General features: G+C 36.4%; 1 protein-coding gene and 1 long non-coding RNA gene across 3 annotated transcripts in view; both read left to right on the top strand.

Annotated features, from left to right (window-relative positions):
- Positions 1-14,029, top strand: part of LOC125233313 (myosin heavy chain, non-muscle) — a 166,147-nt gene that overhangs the window by 19,363 nt on the left and 132,755 nt on the right. The window lies entirely within an intron of this gene.
- LOC125233314 lies at positions 7,282-12,627 on the top strand. Its single transcript, XR_007177843.1, has 2 exons — positions 7,282-8,065; positions 11,203-12,627. It is a non-coding gene; the product is annotated as an uncharacterized LOC125233314 (long non-coding RNA).

The following is a 14,029-nucleotide window of genomic DNA, read 5'->3' as shown; positions in this document are numbered from 1 at the left end:
CTTTAAACCCTTTTCGAGGACTACTCGTACCTATCACAGGGCGGATGGGGCACACGATTTTCTTTGACAATACCGGGAAAAGTTCGACAAATACGTAATACGTAAATTTCGCAGTTTAGCAAAACCTTTAAAATTTGGGTTGTAAGCAACAAAGTTTTTAAGAGATTAGATATCTATGAAACACACAATTCACAAGAATAATAAGCAGGGTCTTACATCCTTAATAGAAAGGAATGGCAATAACTTTACAATTTAATTACGGTTATAACATAAACCCGCATAATAGCATTTCAATTAGCATTTCATTATTGCAAATGTTTAGTGTAATGTGAATGATGCACTACGCGGGAGGCTCGACAAAGCACTCGTCACTATCCTTGCCATCATTATCATAACAGCATATTCCATACTTAAACCTATTAAACTCAAAAATACGGTCGATAGCAGCTTAACGCGTTTCTGAATATTGAACAGAACTTAGCATAATTAGCTGGTCTAGCCGAAGTGACACTTGTTGTCGCTACGTGGCGACCGAAACGCGGTTTGTCTCTATCGGGCCACTGACGAGCAATAAAAAGATACTCTTACGAAGCGTAAGCGATTATGATAGTGGCTAGATAACCCTGTTCTTGTCTTTGTCCCGTGATGTTCTTGAGAGACTTTAATTAATCGTTTTATTGCCTAGTGCGAAACGGAATGCTTCATTAGCAGCAGCATTAAAACATCGCAAATTGAATCTGGCTAACTTTTTTACGGCGTGCTACGGTTCTTGTCTCGATCTTTTTCTTTTAGCGACTAAATATCTGGGCGACCGAGCTTCGCTCGGTTCTATTTTAATATATCACGTCTTTAGATAAAAAAAACTCTTATAAATACAAAAACAAAAAAAAAAGACAAAAAACAAAAACTTAATTTCTGGCCGGGATTCGAAACCCTGACACCTACGATCTATCTGCGTACATTAGACCGACCTCGTGCGACTGAGCTAAGCGGAATCGATGCGCGCGCGGCGAAATTAAGGACCATATTTTACGTTTACAAATGCGAAAGAAAAACTCATGAAAACTCGAAAATTCGCGTTTTCCGGGATCTAAGGCTACGCTAGATCGATTTTTCACCCCCGAAAACCCCCACAAAACAAATTTCAGCGAAATCGTTAGAGCGGTTTCCGAGATCGTCGGTATATATAAATAAATATATAAATAAATAAATAAATAAATAAATAAATATACAAGAATTGCTCGTTTAATAGTATAAGATAAGTAAAGTAATGTAAGTAAGACAAACAAAGCTAACTAGGAGCTAAGGAATACTACGTGTAGTGGCTAGTTGAATTTAAAGCAAACCTATGCTCAATTGTTTTATTTAGCTATACTTGTTGCTTGCTTTGCCCAGGACTGGATAGTAGATGCGCCTTATCCAAGAGTCGGGTAAAACAACTTAGCCTTTTATCCCTTTAAACCTGTAATTACAAATGCATTGCAATCTTCATAATAACTTGCGCCATTGAAAGTAAAAGATTACGTGACTGATGATCCATCAGTCTGTAGCAACGGACAATGAAAGGGGAATAATGAAGAAACCGTTCAAAGACATGTGAGTAATTCCTCAAAATTTGGTCACGGACGTTCTCTTTACGAGTTGTCATTGTCACAACCCGGTAATGACATGATTAGCTAGCATAGCGGGTTTGGTATTAGAATTCCGTTATAAAACCTGTAAAACATTATTAGATGTATAAAGTCAAACGTCATTTGTAAATGCCTCGTTTCTTCCTTTACTTAAAGACCTCTTTAAAACTAAACAAATCGGAGACAGAGATGCAGCTTCTTGTGCATATCGAAATCCTTCCTTAGGTCAAGTGATATTTTACTCCTATAAAAGCGCCTGGCGCTTGAACATTTATACGCTTTTAGTTTTCACACGTGCAACGATCTGATGAATAGATGATTCATTGACGATAGTATAAAAACGGTCAACACATGCACTTCATCCTCGATATTAATAGCCTATATACTGAGTCATATCCATCCATTCTAGAGTACAAGCTGTGAAGCTCGGTAAATAAACAACCTCATTGGCCTTTAGCAGGCGTCTAAACTTTCCAACTAACAAAAGGACATGTCAGCACGACTCACGCTCCGTCCATATGTCCAGGCCTTATAAGGCCGTGTTTTAGCCATTTAGCCAACCATATGCCACAACATGTTGAGTAACCTGCACAAGATGGTGTAGAATTGATTAACTGTAAACGGCTTTGGTACGCAATCAAAGCTCATTCAGGTCTTTAGGCTCGTTTTTTCGGAGTTTCTTGGCCTGACACGGACTTTTGTGGCGCCAATGATTTGAATATTGCATTCCGATTAGTGATTGCTGGTCTGGTGTCGGTTACGAGATGTAAATGGAAGTGTTGTTCACACTGATTAACTGTAGAGAAACCATAATATACGATAGTAAAACGCGCTCTTAAAACATTATCGTGTTTTGCTTTATCTGCGTCATAAGGTTCCGCCGGCGTGCAAAACTTTATGTTCATTGTTTTCCATGTTTTCCCACGAACGCTTCAGGTGTAAATATTTATAATGGTGAAGCTTAACGAAGTATTTTCACGGGGTAATTTACTATGGAATTTCTCAAGAAAGGACTGCAGGATTTGAAATGATGATGGGCTACGCTCGTGTAACAGCCTTGATGTTACAACAGTTAATGCCGCTTAAAAACAGTTTTAGATTAAAAGTGGCCTTTTATTACGTAAGACCCGAAAATTCTGTTTACTCCTTTGAAACCATTTTTAGACCTTCCAAATCCATATAAAGCAACTCTCTATCTTAAAGCCATATCAAACATGTCCAAAACAATTTGCGAAATTAATCACATTTACGATGAAAAGGTATCACAATTACGCACGGCAGTTCGCACAGAGTCACCCGTCTTGCGTAACCCTGCCGTACCTTAAATGGCATAAGTCGAGGGACCTTCGAGAAGTGGGTCGACGGTATTGCCATCTGGTTGGACTGGACAGGACACGAGGCTGTGACGTGTAATCGCCGTAACGGTACCACTCGGCCGACCATCGGTTAATGATTGAAAATTCTTCAGGAATGTCGTCAGAAGGGTCAGTATGGCGATTCGACGCTATTTGTTAAGACTTATTAAGACTTCTACATTTCTTGGGAAGTATGTTTCAAATATGGTTATATATTATTTGATCGGACGCTGCCTCTTGTCTGATCTCTTTGTAGTCTTTGTATGGGTACGCTTTTCAAAATCATTCAACGTTACGTAGCTTTGGACAAGGCTGGAATATCGAGAGTGCACAGTCCCTTTGATACTGACATTCCACTCCTTTTTACTCCTATTTTGCTTCTCTTTGTGAGGGCAGAAGGTCGTAGAGCAGTAGTAGTGGAAGTAACCGTAAACCGTACTTATAAGACTGCTTTACTTTTCCAATTTTGAAGCGACACTAAAGCAATATCTAAGCAGGATTTTGATATTTAGAAAAATATATGTAACAAAATGTGGTGGATTTCCCAACTACTATAATTATCAATTCATTGTCTCAAACCACTATATCAACATTAGATCAACTCATAAATCTCTTCCACCGAACCCTAATTAGACTGAACCGTGGCTTAACGAAGCGCAGTACAGCCTTACGTAAACAAAATTATCTGATGGCTGTTCAGTTAGTTAAACAAATAGCGTAGCTCAGGGCGGATTGCTAACACCAAACTGACCTGTTCTATACCTTACCTCCTTGCAATACAACTTACGAATGGTCAAACACCTGTGTCAAAAAAGGCACATTCGAAACGTAACGGACGCTAATTTGCAAAGAATTGATCGTTTGAATCGATTTCAATGATTCATGGCATGGCCAGAAGCAGTAGGTGTGTTGCGGCGTAATGGTTACCCATTTATTTGGTCCTACCGCGTCGTTGCTTAATATGCTGAAGGTGTCGGCAACAAAAGAACATGTCATGTAATAATAATATTAAAGTCATGTCTGAATAAATAAATAAAGATTTCCAGTCTTCTGATAAAGATTTCCAGTCTTTGTATTTTTTGTTGCTTTAATGTTTTATGTACAAGTAGTTGATGTCATGTCATTCGTATAATATGGTTGCTACGTTGCTAGATTGACACGACACATATCAAGCTGAATACAGTCATATTGAGGTATATTAAAATATTAGCTTCTGTCAGAAAATTCGCCTACATGGAATGATGATGACAGTTGATAACTACTACCCTGTGTACTTCCTTCCTTAAACTGTATTCATAACAAATTCCATTTCAATTGGTTCAGCGGTCTAACCTCTCGTGTGCCATGAGTATTTTTCGAATAATTTCCTCGTACACATTCCAACATACAAGAACTTGGATATTAAACTGACTAAGCTCCTAACGAATCTATAACATTATGAGGGATTTGTTCGATTCATATTTAAGTGGTCTTCTTCACTGTATGTACTTTGTAACTGAAAGATCTAGTATTTTAACGTGCCTTTTGTCTGCTTTACGTCTTGAATGAATCGCACCCAAGAGCAATTCTTAGCTGGTTCTCAAATTATTATCAAAAATGTTGTATTTAAAAGGCGAACAAGTAAAAACATTCCAGTCTTCCTCCATTACCTCCAGAATGCGGTTCCATCTCACGCGATGACATCACGCCGATATTACATTTATTCAACCACTAGTCCATTGTGCACGCGATGTACACCTATTGTTTATACGCTATCACTTTTCCTATACGGATTGTTATCAAATACGACCTTTGTTTTATATGCGGGTATTGCGCTTTCTCAGATTATGGAATATTACAATATGAGTTACAGCAAATGTTATAAAAACTTATAGAATGTTAAGCTGCTTTGCCACGGACACTGGACAGAGATTAGAGTATGCGTGACAATTTGGTAATAACAAACATATCTGCTTCTGCTCCTCTGGATTGCAAGATTACAATCATTGCCAGTTATTGAAGTCTCCTCTCGTTTCTGTTCACAGTTGTACAGACAGACACCTTTAAGCTAAATACACTCTACACTCTTACCTTTGTCCAAATTTGGTATATCTGCGTTGTCCAAAGAATGTCCATTATCTATAACTTTTCTAAATATATTTTACATAAAAGTTGCAACAGGAAAATCTCTTTCATTTATATACTCTGTTGTTAGTAATTCGTTGCATTGAGTATTCGATTTGTTATCGCGTTGATTAGAATCTAAAAGATTGCTGTTGTCTTTATCTCAACTACGATAACGAAATCAATGACTATTTATGTATTCATGCACATTTCTCATCTTATTATTATTTTTCAGGTAAGTTCCCGATTTCTGCTTGAATAAGAAACGATGAATACCATCATCGGTGGTGAGATCTTAATACGTAAGTTTAGGACCAAAAGTAACAAACTAAAGATGAAAACCTTTGCACATAATACCAGTGTTTTGAGCAGCGTTTTCTTGCAACACAAACAGCAGACTCAAGATACAGTAGTTTCCCAAAAGGCTTTTATGTAGAAATGTCCTTACGTTCCAAATATTTCCACAAAAACTTATATGTCTGAATTAACGATCATCCAAACTCAAATTATAATATAACCAGTACCTAAATTCAAATGCACTAAAGCTACAGATAATACTCCCAATTTCCACCTCCTCTACATGATTTTAATTATTTTATTGACTCCTAATATCGAGGTTACGTTATCTGAGATAAGTAACACGAGAGAGGCCGAACCGGTTATGGTACCGTTCGCTTTCGGGTAATGGGTCAAAGGAACTGTTGGGTTTTAATGGAACCTTTTTTGTAGATTCCACTTGATTTAAGGAGTTGAATGGATATCGTAACAGGGAAGATGAATGTGGCTTTTTAAATAAACAAGGGAATCATGGCGGACAATCTTATACAAATCGACCTAAGAAGCAAAAGACCCAAACTAAGCATAAGCATATATTGTGATGACAATACAACTAATACAAGACACGATGATATGTATAGTTAAAAAGATAAATACATAGATTTATACTTAGATAGCTTAATCGGTGATACTTAGCTTGGATTGGAAGCTCAGCAATTCCTGAAAAGTTTGTACATTGGATCACTTCTCCGATTTTGATAAAATTGGTAGGCTGATAGAGTATGGTAACAAAAAAGGAAGGTTTCATACAAACTACTTAGGACATTTTGGGAAACCTAGTGGATCTTGCTCAGCATCATGGACTCTATCATCCTACCTATTTTTATTAAAATCGAAGACGTGATCCAAATGTACAAACTTTTCGGGATTGCTGAGCTAAGTAGTAAGTATTCGGATATGTCTGTGTCCAGGAAGGTGGAATTCATTTCACGAAAATATTTGATTTCAGGCCTGGAACCTCAATTCCTAATGTTCGAACAGTACCCAAACAAAACACATCAAGCTTTTCAAATCCAATACAATACTCATCGAATTTTGATTGTCAGGGTACTTAGCTACAATAGCTACCTATCTATTAGTGGCTTTCACTATCACGGTGTTTAATCAAGTCATTATGACACATACACATCAGCAATGTTATGATCGCCTGTAGTTAAGATCCGAATGGCTATAATTATCTTTGAAATCAACTAGCTCACCTCTGGTATGTAGATTAAATACCACTTTAGTTGGCACTTACTTCCAGGACTTCTAAGAGTTCTAAGGGCATAATTTCCTAGTTTTAGTTTTATCAGTATTAGCACTACCAGGTCATAAGGTAAGGAGGTATTTAGGAATAATTAACTTTGTCCTGTGTTGGATGTTGAATTATAGTTGTAAGCGAGTTGGCTTGTTTACAAAATTTGGTCGTGTAAGCATCACAATGAATAACATTCTGTATATATAGCCTTATACTGATCGTAGCTCATCTGTGCATGGGCTTAAAGGCTGCCACACACCGCAAAGCGGGACGGGAGCGGGACGGGCGCGGGTCGCTAGCGCCGCGGTAGGCGCGCGTGACACGCGCGCTGGCTGCGCGGTGAGGCACACACTGACAATGCCCGAATGTCGGCGCGACGGACCCGCGCGGGTCCCGCGGCGGGAGCGGGACACGACCTGTTGTGATTGGGCGGGTTAGCGCGGGACGGGCGCGGCGCGGAGCGGGGCGTGCGCGGAGCGTCGGTGTGTGGCACCGTATTTGATTCAGTGTTATACAGCGCGGCGCTCGCGCCCCGCGCCCGTCCCGCTCCCGTCCCGCTTTGCGGTGTGTGGCAGCCTTTACGAATGTCAACAGTAAACGTCAGATTTGGCGGCACTTCACTTTTTAGGTTATAAGAGTTTTTGTACGGATTGTAATTGTAACTACTGATAGTAGATGATTAATGATTTGATTAATGTTATATTCCTGATTATTATTTGACACTGTAATTGAAGCAATCAATGTAATAAAGCAAATGTAGCTGGAAGCAGTGGTTTAAATGATAAACCCCCATACCGGAGCTCGAGGGCCACGGACATGCCCTTACATGAAACTGGAAGCAATAGATTAAATGATGGAACCCTGTGACTGAGCTCTTGAGCCTTGGCTTGGCTCACATCTCAGAAGTTGGATAAAGGATCTAATGTCCACAAGGTGCGTAAACGTCACTTGGCCTTCTAAAAGTTGGTTTGATAATAGAAACTACAGAAAATATGTGTATAAATGATACAAGATTTCATTAACTTGTTCGATAAGAGGAGCAAAAGACAGATCGTTTTGTTTACTTAAAACCAAAAGGTTTTTGTTTGGTGCATCTAGCATAACTTTGTTTTCAGTTGATCAAATTATTAACCATTTCTTTTGTATTGTTTGTTTTTGGGCTGTGAGATGAGAAGCTGCCATACACAAAGGAACAACTCAAGGAATCAAACAGCTGATGTATGATGAGAGGTAACTTAAGGGTTGAAGCATTAGCTCTTTGGTGAAACTAACTATGTCATCAGCACAAGCCTTGAACATGTTGATAAGGATATGAAATGCTAGATGGTAAGAATGGCATTGGACAGAATACACAGTATTCTGGTGCAGTGCAGGTACTCAGAGAAAACTGATTAACACATGTAAGTTGAATGTATATTTATTCTTTTGGATGGTTTACTGAAAAGTACTGAAAAGTTTTTTTTTTTAGTTCAGACACATTGGTTATATAGTACCTATATATATATGTATGATGAAATATAACAAAGATAATGATATAGATTAACAATCCAAAGTTTTAGCTATTATGAAAAATGAGAAAAGAGCTTCAAGCAGTAGCATGCTAAATTAAATTGTTAGCAGGCTATGTCGGGTTTCAATATAAAGAGATTTTTACCAAGCGGCACACAGGTCACAGGTCATAGAATATATAAACTGTGGTTCATAAATCAGAATACATAGCTCAATAGATAGTTCATGTACATAATTATATATAAAATATATGTATCAGTTATTTGAGGTATAAGGTACAAAGAAATTAATTTTGATTCCGTAGCGCAATATTTATTTATAAATATTTTGAGATCTAGGCAAATGAATACTACAATGTACATAGTTGATGTTGAATGCTTTATTTAATAATTTAAGGAGAGTAGGCAAGTAAAAAGTAAATAAATAAAATCACAGATGATAAGAATTCCAAATGTGTAGCGGTACTGGTAGTGACATATTAAAACTGGTAGAGTGAATCAGATCTCTATTCCAGACTATTACCTATTGTGTAGTAAGCTAATCAAAGGTCCGCTTATACTATCAAGCCTGAATTTTGTGAAAGTATGAGTAATATTTATGCAATATAAAGATATAATGGGTTTTCCTGAATTGATTACTCCTCAATTATGGATATTATTAATTACTTCAAATTCTTCATTGATTCTCTAATGATTTTTGTGACCGACTGATATGGATAACTGGCATGATTAATCACGGGGTTACATACAAAGGTAGTTAAGTAATGTTACTAATGATATAAACAGTACATGAGTGTAAAAGAGACACACAACCATTTCATGGTGTCACTATCTTTTAACACTAAATTTCTAAAAAGTTACTCCGAAAACAAAGGTTACAATTTCAAAGCATCATCATTTTCGTCCAGGACAATTGGCCTCTGATTCCATTTCGAATTTTGGTACTGTACAATGTACATCACGAAAGTATGCCTTTGAATATTACCATGTGATATTTATCTATGTTGATGATCAAATATGTATGTAAGTATAAAAGGTTTAGTGATAACCCGGCTCTTTTTTTAGTTTTTGTTTTAAGGGATTGAGTATGCACATTACTTTTCCCCACTACCAACATGTTAGAGAGTCAGTAATTCTATGGAATTATTCTAGAAAAGAACACAAATAATTTATAGTATGGTAGATTCAGGTTAATAGACAGAGTAATTATTGATGTATTTTAAGTAAACACAACTACCAGGTCGTAACTTTTAGGTCACTATATTTAAAATTGCAAGTGCCTAGTAAAGGTAAAAATTACAAGCCAGTTCAAGGTATACAGTGCCTAGTAAAGGTAAAAGCAGGTGACCTGTAGGTACCTACTTATTAAAATTAAAAAAAAAATATCAAGTTATATAAGTAATTTAAATTAAATATCAAAAAAACCATGCTTGTTTGAAATACCAGCAGAACTTTTTTTTATTCAATTATCATTGAAAATGGACTTTAAAAAAAAGTAACAATGGTAAATAGAAGTATCTACTTCAAATTGTTTAGGTACTAGGTACCAAGTTTTGGTATTAATACATTTATTTGTTCGGATTCCTGTTGTATTGATACATCATTGGCCACAGCATCTTAGCAGATGATTGTTGCAGTGATTTTATTGTGTGGTGTCGATATGCCGTACATTGTCTTTGGTGGCTTAGTACCTAGTCCAATGATACAAAAAAAAGGTAAAATCTAGAGTTTCCAGAGTGACATAAATGTACTTATGTGGTTAACGATAAATGACATTTTAATATAAAGAAACCTTGCGAAATAAGCCAGAAAGGGAGGAATTTGGAGTTGGTTTAATTTTTCATAAAGCATCATGAAATCAACTTTTGATCATAATATTTGGTGTAATTAATTATTGTATGATGGAGACTCAGTGATGACCAGAAATAAGTAGGTAAATTTAATCGTATTAAGGTAACCAACGAATACAAAATTGAAGGTTACATTTTATTTAGAAGAGTGCTGTTTACATCCAAATAGAGCTCGACGGCTGTACCAATGTAACAAAAAGAAGAAATGAATATGATATAAGTAACTGAACTTATTCTAAATAATATGGCTGGTATGCAAATAGCGTTTTCGGCTCCGGCCAAAGACTTCAGAGGTTCATTTTGATTTTGTCTGAATAATGTTGTTTGTTGCGCCCTCGTGAGTCGCTGCAGAGCCAGAGGTTGAAGAGATGTTTCTGAAATTTCCGATTCCAATAAGTAGTTGATTATTGCCATTATGAATCTGCGGGTTAATAAACAATTAACGTTATAAAACTGCAAGAGAAAGAGAATGTAATACGTAGGAAAGTTCATTGAATATTTGTATAGGTACCTAAGAAGTTTTGTTTCATTAAAGGTTACTAATAGCTACAAGATTTCAATAGCTACCCAAAATATTCCCAGGGATGTTGCATTTAATTAATATTTACTGATAAACTTACATAACGCCATGTTTGTATTTCAAAATGGGGTAGGCATAGCACGTGAAACTGCAATTACGGAGCCAATTTGGCAATTAAGGCGTTAAAAGTAACGGAAATTGTGAATATAATACTTAATTTTCTAAATATATTCAAGGTTGATAAATGAAATTAGTATGAATGTCATTGTATTAAATTAATGATATGAATCTTTGATTAAAATACTGAGAGTATTTTCAATATTCAATACTGATAATTTTAGGTTTTAAAATACTATACTCAATAAGTAGCAGGTCTCTTGAGGGTGATTTTTCTATGCTTTTCTATGTTGACTGAAAGTTTGTTTCGATGTATATAACAGGGTTAATAACCAGATAAAATCGATGATGGATTATAATGATGGTAATAATCTTATACCTAGACGAATTATAATGATGATGATCGACTGTGTCTGATCGAATTTTTAATGTCTGTGGCTAGAACGAGAATTAGGTACTGACAATAGTATAATGTGTTTCTATTTGTTTTATGTTCCAACGCTGGTAATATGGCTGATCGGATGAAATTGATGATTTGGAAGAGCCTCGCTGCAAGAGCACACTGATGTAAAGAAGGTTAAATCTGATAGATGGTGGAGCCACTGCCAGCGGACCGAGTGCCAAGCTGCTGGTGATCAGGGTCGCAGAGTCGCCGTACTGCAGTGCCGTGTACTTACACGATAAGGAAGCGAATCCCTCTATATGTGCATTGATTGAGAGTGTCGAGATTCAATGTTATAAGATTAATAGCTGGCACGACTATACTAGTCTTTATATACATATTGTAAAATCTTAATTGAGTGCCGAGTTATGGCAGTGTGTAGTCTAGACCAGGCCATGATAGTAGGTAAAACAAACAAAGCTATGTATAGATTGTGACTTATGTCGATTCGAAGATTCTTGTAATGTAAGCTTGTTGCGTGAATCAAATTTTAAACAAAATATTGATAGGTAAATTTATGTTGGAAAACTGCTCAGAACAGGCCTTAAAGGCAGACTGTCTGGGGCAGGCCCTGATTGTTGATGATGATATTATTTACCATAACAAACATATAAGATTGAAAAGGTTAATACCTTTTGATTGATTGATTATGATGAATGAAGGAGCAGACTGTCTGGAACAGGTCCTGACTGGGTTGGGCCTAACATTCTAGAGCAGGCCGTGAAGGCAGACTGTCTAGAACAGGCTATGATACCAGTTTGGCATTCTAGAGCAGGCCGTTATGGCAGACTGTCTAGACCACACCAGTCTAGAGCAGGCCATACCAAATTATAAAATTATATTGATTGATTAGGTTGAATGAAGGAGCAGACTGTCTGGAACAGGTTTGGGTAGTAGCCTGACATTCTAGAGCAGGCCGTGAAGGCAGACTGTCTAGAACAGGCTATAATACCATCTTGACATTCTAGAGCAGGCCGATATGGCAGACTGTCTAGGCCACACCAGTCTAGAGCAGGCCATAATTTAATTGATTGATTGGCAGACCGCCTTGATTAGTCAAGAACGGGCCATAACAAATTATATTTTGTTGATGAAAAGAGCAGGCCTTAAAGGCAGACTGCGGATGTTTATGGTATAATATCTCTTATTAATATGTTCAGAACAGGCCTTTAGGTTGACTGTTAATGATATATACTTTATTAATATAATTAGAACAGGCTTGTAAGCAGACTGATTATTAGTGATATAATATACTTTATTAATATGATAAGAGCAGGCCTAGTCTAGTAGGCAGACTGTGATGTTAATTAGAAAATATACTTTTGCTAATATGTTATACTTTGGAACCGGCCTTGAAGGCAGACTGAGATAGTTAATGATATAATATAAAAACCTCGATAATATGATTAGAATTGACTTTGTAAGCTGAATGTGACTATTAATGATATATTATACTTAGTCAATACTTAAATAACAAGCCTAGTAGGCAGAGATTGATAATGATGTTTTATATACTTTGATAAAATGGATAATCATACTGGTTATAAAACAGGTATTGTAAACAGACTGAGATAGTTAATGATAATACTTTGTTCATATGATTAGAACATTTGTGGACAAACTGAGAGTGTTAATCACTTTATATTATGTACAAAATTCAAACTGCCTATGGCATTGTTAATGATACATAATTCGTTAATATGTTTAGAACTGACCTTTGAAAGCAGACTGAGATTATTATTTATATATACTTTGTTAATGTGATAAGAACAGTTCCTGAAAGCTGTGAAAGACCGAGGGTTGCGATTGATCAAGACACGCATTGAATATAATGATCTAATTTGCCAGAATGTTGAGTAGGCCTTGAAGACAGGCTGCGGTTGTTAATGGTCGTTTATACCTACTTGTATTAATTGCTTGGAGCAGTCTATGATTGTAAATTAGTTGCTAGATTGGAAAACTTCAACGAAATGCAAGCTGTTACAGCTACTTGATGTAGGTAATGCAAGTGTTTATAATATGTTGAATATTACAAAAAAAAAGTTATTCATAGGTTTAGAGCAGGCATTAGGACAGGCTGTATTGATGTTGATTTTTACTTACTCATAAACTGTCTAGAAGAGCATGATTTAAGTTCCTTAATATATTAATGAAAGATAGGTAACTGCAGATTAAAAGTGATCTTGATTTGTGATTTTATGAGATTAAAAAGGATTTTATATGTGTTAAACTGATAGCTCTTGTATATTTAATAACTGTAATAAGGTTACGAAAGAATTTAAGATTTTGTATATGTGTTATACTGATTATTTAATAAGGTTTAGGAGAAGGATACTGTAGTAATGAATGTCTGTGGATTGATACTGTAGTAATGAATATCTGTGGATTGATACTGTAGTAATGAATGTAGACATTAAGCGTAGATAGGTACCCGTACGTTTGTTACCACTGTTATTGAGGTGAATATGTTTAGTGAGAGGGCTCACTTTATAATAAGGACGGCCGAAGCTGTAAGCATCACAATGAATAACATTCTGTATATATAGCCTTATACTGATCGTAGCTCATCTGTGCATGGGCTTAACGAATGTCAACAGTAAACGTCAGATTTGGCGGCACTTCACTTTTTAGGTTATAAGAGTTTTTGTACGGATTGTAATTGTAACTACTGATAGTAGATGATTAATGATTTGATTAATGTTATATTCCTGATTATTATTTGACACTGTAATTGAAGCAATCAATGTAATAAAGCAAATGTAGCTGGAAGCAGTGGTTTAAATGATAAACCCCCATACCGGAGCTCGAGGGCCACGGACATGCCCTTACATGAAACTGGAAGCAATAGATTAAATGATGGAACCCTGTGACTGAGCTCTTGAGCCTTGGCTTGGCTCACAGTCGGAATTTTCTGCTTATGATCTCAA

The sequence above is a fragment of the Leguminivora glycinivorella genome, chromosome 14, assembly GCF_023078275.1.
Source record: "Leguminivora glycinivorella isolate SPB_JAAS2020 chromosome 14, LegGlyc_1.1, whole genome shotgun sequence".
In the NCBI taxonomy this organism is placed as follows: Eukaryota; Metazoa; Arthropoda; class Insecta; order Lepidoptera; family Tortricidae; genus Leguminivora; species Leguminivora glycinivorella.
This window is presented reverse-complemented; position numbering and strand designations above follow the sequence as displayed.